General features: G+C 41.8%; 1 long non-coding RNA gene across 3 annotated transcripts; it reads right to left on the bottom strand.

The window, feature by feature from the left end:
- Positions 1-3354: 3354 nt before the first annotated feature.
- Positions 3355-6993, bottom strand: LOC123149637 (uncharacterized). Of its 3 annotated transcripts, none has more exons than XR_006474775.1 (5): positions 6508-6993; positions 5977-6132; positions 5813-5857; positions 4225-4323; positions 3355-3663 (listed from the first exon to the last, which is right to left on the bottom strand). It is a non-coding gene; the product is annotated as an uncharacterized lncRNA (long non-coding RNA). The 3 variants fall into 3 exon arrangements; XR_006474774.1 differs by having other exon boundaries at positions 3355-3672; XR_006474773.1 differs by lacking the exon at positions 3355-3663 and having other exon boundaries at positions 3884-4323; positions 6508-6992.
- Between the last annotated feature and the right edge of the window lie 322 nt (positions 6994-7315).

Raw genomic sequence — 7315 nt, forward strand, 5'->3', positions numbered from 1 at the left:
TTTCGTGTGCAATTTACTAGATCTAAAATAATCTACAGTACTTGCCTTCATTTTTCTTAGGAAAAGAGATATGTTTTTTTTTTTGGTTTCTTGGTTTGGTCAGGAACCACTCGAAAATAGTGGTGTGAATATGAGAATTTGTCTTCATTATCTGATTTGTATTTTGGCAAATGAGTGTAACCAACTTGTGTTGAGCAATGCCGATGCGATGGCTATACAACATATTATGAGAGACCGATCTTGTGCGGGCTATGGGTGGCGTGTTCTACATCGAATATAAAACTACCACCGAAGCTGGTGGTTAACTAGCTCGAGTGCTCGACCGATTAGCTAATTTTAAGTGTCACACTAACACACAAAAAACAGGTTAAGAAGACAAGACTTGAAGTATACTTTCTTTTATAGGGCATCAAATATAAAGGACGCCGTGTGAGAGGACCGTGTCTATTCTGTTTGAGTATTTTCCTATGATGAGGGGGCATCAAGTCGTCATTAGATTTTCAACGAGCATACTAAATCCCGTGTATGGGACAGCATACAAGCTTCCGTCTTCCGTTTTTACTGCCAGTAAAAAATGCACCATCGGAACATATCACGAGGTGAAACGGGATTCCCAGCTCCAGTTAACGTTTTCGTACTAACAGGGCTATGACTAGATACTCCTTGGTATAGTATTCCGGCCGTATATACATCTCCTCCGGCTTGGACCGCAGGGCATGCATGCTGGGCTGGGCATGGTCCCTCTGCCCACCCGCCACGTCTTAAGATTCCATGCATGCATGCAGTGGATGCCGTCGTAGCTGATGCATCTTGGTCGGCTGCCTGCGACGCGGCTGAGCTGATTCCGGTTCGGGAAGGATTCGCCTGCCTCCCGCATCCGTGGAGACGTTGCCCTCCCGTTTTGAGCGGCAGCGGGCCTTTCGGCGCAGCACGCCTCTGCATCTTGGTCGCCTCGCCGAGTGGGGAGTGGGATCTTCTCAACGCTGCATCACGAGTACGAGTACCACTGGAGCTCGCTAAACTAACCAGTGTCCTGGCATTCCTACGTGCATTTCGGGCAAAACGAAGCAAGGCAGGCGCAATTACGGCTGGCAATTTCAGGCAAACGAACAGTACAGCCGCAATCCAAATGGGGCTCCTGGCACTCGAGTGGCACGCGCTCGATGCTCACCCGCCGAGAGTGAGCATTTTCTTTGTAACGTGACGGCCCTAGGATTTCCCGTTGACAAGATCTACACAGATACTTCCCTGACGTAACAGTACCCGTCTCATTCAGATTGATTGCCAGGCAAACAAAAGATTGTTGAGGACGCGCAGCAAGCAAGCCAGCAAGTCGATGAGATGCGAGGACACTATTCTGGTCAAAGTCGAGCCATATTCTGAAAGCTGACAAGGACACTATTCAACTGTGGAGTTGCGGTCGAGCAGTCCTTGGTACCTTGCCGCAGTATACAAAATCTATCTATTTATATATAAAAAGTACTTGACGGGTTCGCCATAAAAAAGATAAATAGGCTTTAAAATCCCACAATAAACAAAAACATCTGACCATTTAATTTATAGACTGAAAAACTAGAGCCGTTAGATAAGTTTTAAGTGGAAAAATTTACCCACCATTGCCATTACAATAAAAAACGATCTGCTCATCTTTGTCTACGACAGGAAAAAGAACTAGCGAGAACTAGCGTGGGACTCTCTTCTGTAAAAAAAAACTAGCGTTGGACTCTCAACTTAGAAAAAAGAAACTAGCGTGCCTGCCAAGGTTCAAACAGAAAAAAAATAGCGTGGCTGCCAAAAATAAGCTAGCGTGGGACTCCATCACTAAAAAACAGAGCGTGGGACTCTCAGCTTGAAAAACAAAACAAACTGGCGTGGCTGTGAAAAAACTAGCATGGGAGTACTTGAAAAAAAAACTAACGTGAGACCCTCAAGGTTAAAAAAAACTAGCACGCGACTCGCTACAAAAAACCTATTGCCGGACTAATTTTTGCCTTTATACAATTGAAATAGAACTAGTAAAAGTGCCCGTGCGTTGCAACGGGCTAACAACAAAAACTCACAAAAATTATAATGACCAACATAAAACAATTCAAGTTCATCAAATTGTGCCAACCTGATGTAAATCCTACAGATCAAATCAATAATTAAGAATAACTCATGTAAGAAAGAGGAGCCTGAGCTTTTAAAAAAAAACGTGCACACCATCCTGGTTGAATGTGCTTGAATGGACGCTCCTTCTGGCGCTGCTAGTGGCCACCACTATGACTCCTTGTCCTCGTGGGCACGCGTGGGGAAGGAGCAGATCCTCCAGCGCAAGAAACAGCAAAACACACCAAGAATTATGAACCACTTTTAGCTATTTACAACAAATAGCCCAAGATTACACCACATGGTCATTAATAGCAAGATTGGATAAAAATAGCTTCTTGTATATTTATACACTCACACACCAGGTCCAGTTCTTCTCATTGCCTCGCTGTATATTGTAGTCTTCACAGAATATTAATTACATGATGATGAGATTAACCGAAAAGACTACACTGAATTTTGGCATTTTGCCTATGCAGTAACTCAAAAGACAAACAACTCTTACAGAATAAGAATCGTATGTGTTTTCTTCCAAAAAGATCATGAACAGTGGGTTTAGTTTTCTATTTTATTTCATTGTTGACCCAGTCTTTCATGGCTGCTTCATTAGGAACTTGAACACGAAAGAGGACGATAGGAAAGCCTCTTTTTATTACAGGTATATATATTCAGTAGCTCAGGCCTTTGTAGCAAATTTGTATAGGTCTGCTTGTTGTGCCTACCGAAGTATGCACATGTTTTTGATCTGCAAGTGCAGCTAGGGATGCCTGTAATTCAGACAATTAAAACACAAAGTTGATGATTTCTGTGTGTATGACACTTGTGTTCTGTACATGTCCCCATGCTTGCAAGTTGCATTTGCAGTGTATGGAACTAACCTTATATGGCTTATTTGAGGGGACAACAACAGCAGCCAAGGTGGCGGCAGGAAGTCCTCGACGTGTGACCTGGACAACGTCTTGGTCAGTTACTTGGAGATTATGCTTCCATTGCTCACGCTCGCCGGGACACACTGTCGTCACCGTTGTCGGAGTCTTTGTCGCTGGGGGCGGGACTGGTCCCTTCCTACTTCCTAGTTCCTACTTGATTCTGCCATGACCTGATTGCCCTTGCAATGCAACGGGGGCCTAAATATTTTACGTGTTAGAAATAATACAATAATAGAACTCCACATAGTTCTTTTATAGAGAACTTCGCAAACCTCGACTAATCTATATCATGCAGGGAAAGTATCAATCATATATATCTTCAGAATCCCCATACACATCAAGCAGCATTATCTCCCTTTTATTACTTTTATAAATCATTCTTATTTCCTCCAACCAAACTCACCATGTCTATATCCTTTGAGCTAAGGGAATATTTGTACTATGCAGAGGAGAAGATTAACACTCCATACTGAGAGAACAAATCAAGTTTAGTATAGGTGCCATGCCAGTGGCATGTTTGAGATCATGTCGTCGCTGCTGAACCTTGTACTATGTCATCTAGCAGAACACGTTATCATTTGCGTCGTATATATTTCCCTTGATGCATGGGTGGAGCTGAACATGCCCTGAACTCTGATCTCCTTTCCTGCTTTGACTTTAATAAACTTGAGTACATAGTATGCACAATACTACTACTGTACAACATATAATTAATATTTTACTGTGTGAAAAGAAATTAAGTCAAGACCCTGAAGAATACTACAAAAATATCTAAATGTCCACAACGATGTTCTTAAATTCTGGAGAAAGCTCGTAACCCAGATGTAGATTTCAAGCTGGAAGTTTTATGCACAATCCTTTGTATGTTTGGCAAGAAAAATAATATCAATGAGCTTCTAGCTTCTGCATCAATGAATATATACCAGAATCTAGCCTTTTGTACCCAACCAAACCTAGAAAACAAAGTCTAGAGAGAGGGGGGGGGGGGATAGAGTCTGTCCACTTGCTCTGTAACATTAGGAGCCATGACACGCCAGTTTTCTGCTCAACTATTTGAAGTATAAACCACTTTTACTACTGAGTGCCAACTCGAGAAACAAAATCCCATTGTCATCTTACTACGTAGCAGTAAGCGTTAATTAAGAAGCAATATCTCATATTGTGTAGCTAGAAGAAATTAACATATTAGTCATTAAAGTTGACTCACGGCATTCTTCCTGGGGGCATCCAGCCCTAGTTGATAGCAAGAATTCTTCATGTACTCTTTGGTCGCCTTTCCGCACGTCACCTACGGCATAGTCATAACCTGCACGAGCGAGTGCCAAGAACCCAAATTAAATTAATCGCCAAATAACAACTTGGAACTTGTGAAGAAGCACAAAATGCTAGAGTCCAGAAATAAAGGCAGATTAATTCTACTAAAGTTTTAAGATATTGATCTTTATGGTTTGATAACATGTGAATAGGAATTTTGGAAAAAAGTGGTGGCAAGTCATACAACAGACAAATAAATTTGTCCAAGAACTGATCCTCCATGTCCGGAGAGAACAATCACAGCTACATGGAAGATTTCTACAAGTTTAATTGAAATTTTATGAGCATATTAACATCCTCCGAAGTCTGAATCTCTCCACCTTCCACTCCATGGGCATTGTCTTCCATGTGATAAATGTAACTACTTCGCATGAAAGGTATAATATAAACTCCCAACAGAAGGTCAGAATTAACATGTTCAAATCCCGCACTTGTATTGATGGACAAACGGTTCATGACTTGCACACAGACAACTCTTGTGTGGTCAAGAAAGGGACCCATTCATTGTTGCTTCTTTGTTTCTCTGATCAGCTTTTTCTAGGACTGAACTGAAGATGAGGTTATTTAGATTCAGAACCTAAAACCTTGCTTGTTGTAGAGTCCCTCTCTGAATTCCACATTTTTTGCAAGAGCAGTCATTGTACATCAAAATTTACCATGTGATTCATCAGGAAAAAAAGGAATGGAAAAATGCCATGCTACAAACATAATATAACTGAATACGCATTGTCATATACAGTACGGATTATAAGGCGCATAGCTTTAATATCATCATTTTCCCACAAAAAAAAATCTCTAATATCAACATTTTGCAGAGGGAAAGGCTTTAGATTTTTAGTGCATTAACATCAAAAGATAGCGCTAACAATAGAAAAGAAGTGGCTTATATTTAGAGAAGTGGTACAGGAATGAAAGGTAAGCAATATACATAAATAGCAAGATATTCTATGATACACACACACATCAGGTTTCTGATGGTCCACACAACATCAGAAATAACAATATATATCTAGAAAAGAACTATGTGGGGTTCTGTTATTCTGATCAATTGAGAAAGCCACAGCCTCCTTCCCATGAGAGCATGATCCATGAATTGCAGCAGCTAGCCACTACAACATGAGAGGAGCATAGTTGCACGGCAACCGTCGGTGACCCAAGTGTAACGGAACTAACTGCTTGTGTGATCTTAATACGAATTAAATTGATGTACCCAATATGTTTGTCAAGACAAATCCAAAAACAAAACTGCTTGTGCGACCATACGAATTAAATTGCTGAATCTCGGTTAGTGGAAAAGATATTAATAACCTACAGGGTAAGATTCCAATCCTAATGTTTGCTAGCATGCATAACAATGTGACTCCCAGCATGCACCAACAATACGAAAAAATTAGAGTTGGAAGGCACCTGAATTCCTAATACAGAGAACATGATGAGCAAAAACTAATTCAAGTTCAACAGAACCAAATCCTACAGCTCACCCATCTTATGAGGTAAGGGTTCCTGCTTCCAAGATATATTTTTCTCTGCAAATTCAGATGAACATTATAAGGATAATTAATACATGGCATGGCCATAAATTATATCCGAAACAAAATTTGTTGAAGCAAGAACTTGAGCAACAATTTCCAACGGCGTGGGTTACCTCTGATCTCTGTGGGGGTGAGAAGGTCCTAAGTGAAGGACGAAGCAGCCATAGTGGATCCATGACCAGAGATGGCATCCTGTAGATGCCAAACCATAGAATATAGGGCATGTTTGCTAAAAGACCGCAACACCTCCGATAGCTCAATTAGGTCAGCTGAAGGTAAACAACAATTAAAACTAAAAATGCGCATCAAAGATAAATCGAAAAAATGCGCAGCAAAAACAAAAAGCATGCACATATATATATATATATCATTATGAGTGCCCAGATCTTGTTGGAGGTGCTGTGTCTAGGCAAAAAAAAAGGTCAACACCTAACTGTAACTTCTTTATATGATTAAAAAAAATCTGCAGATATACATTTGTTAAGCAATAGGAGCCGGCGTACCCATGTGTCTTGAGACTAAACATGATGTAAATTAATTAGCAAACCATTATTCTAATAACCCGATTCACTCCCACCATCATAACATGTTTTGAATCATATGAAAGGAGATTTAGTCTCATGATGTATTCATGTGGAGTTTACCTCAAGGATCTGTGACTGAAACTGGTTCAGACAAACACACAAACACCTTGTGTGCAAAAAATAACTGAGAACATCCACAAGCACATGAGCGTCCAAATTTGAGGTGAAAGTGGTGCAGAGGGGACGGCCAGGTCGCCAGCAAGTGCAACGACGACCAGCTCGCGGTGGCTTTGGTCGAGCGGCGAACGCAAGCCCTCCCGAGCGGCACACAGCGAGGAGCTCGGGCACGCGGGAGAGAGGAGGAGCTCGGGCACGCGGGGAAGATGAGGAGCTAAGGTGGAACGGTGGTGCAGGGTGCTGTGATTGCCGGCGTCGGCGGCGGCCGGCGCGTCACCGGATCGAGCGCCGCACGGGCCGCGTGCCTCCTGGCGGCTGGGATCAGGAGGCGTGGGAGAGAGGAGAGCTCGTGCAGTCGTGCTCGTGTCTGTTTTTTTTTATTTACAACCCCGGACGAAACGTTTTTTTCACTTAAAAACAGGGACTGCGGGTTGATTTCTTAGAAAGAGAGGGACTTTTATGAAAAATTGCTGACGTACGACCAGAAGCAATAAGCGCTTTATTAGTAGGTAAAAAATTAGCATGGGAGTCTGCCTGACAAATAAACCAGCGCGGGACTTCCATTGAAACAAAATAACATGGACTACGACATGCTGCTTAATTTCTCAGAAAAATCCATAATGCATGAGATGATGCCTTCCTATATGCAAGCATTCATCCTCTACTGAAATATGGACGAAATAAAAAAAGTTAGTTCTGATCCTCTTCTGTTACTCGTCAGACGGTGCTGCCTATTGAGAGCTGCATATTT

This window comes from Triticum aestivum, chromosome 7A (genome assembly GCF_018294505.1).
Source record: "Triticum aestivum cultivar Chinese Spring chromosome 7A, IWGSC CS RefSeq v2.1, whole genome shotgun sequence".
In the NCBI taxonomy this organism is placed as follows: Eukaryota; Viridiplantae; Streptophyta; class Magnoliopsida; order Poales; family Poaceae; genus Triticum; species Triticum aestivum.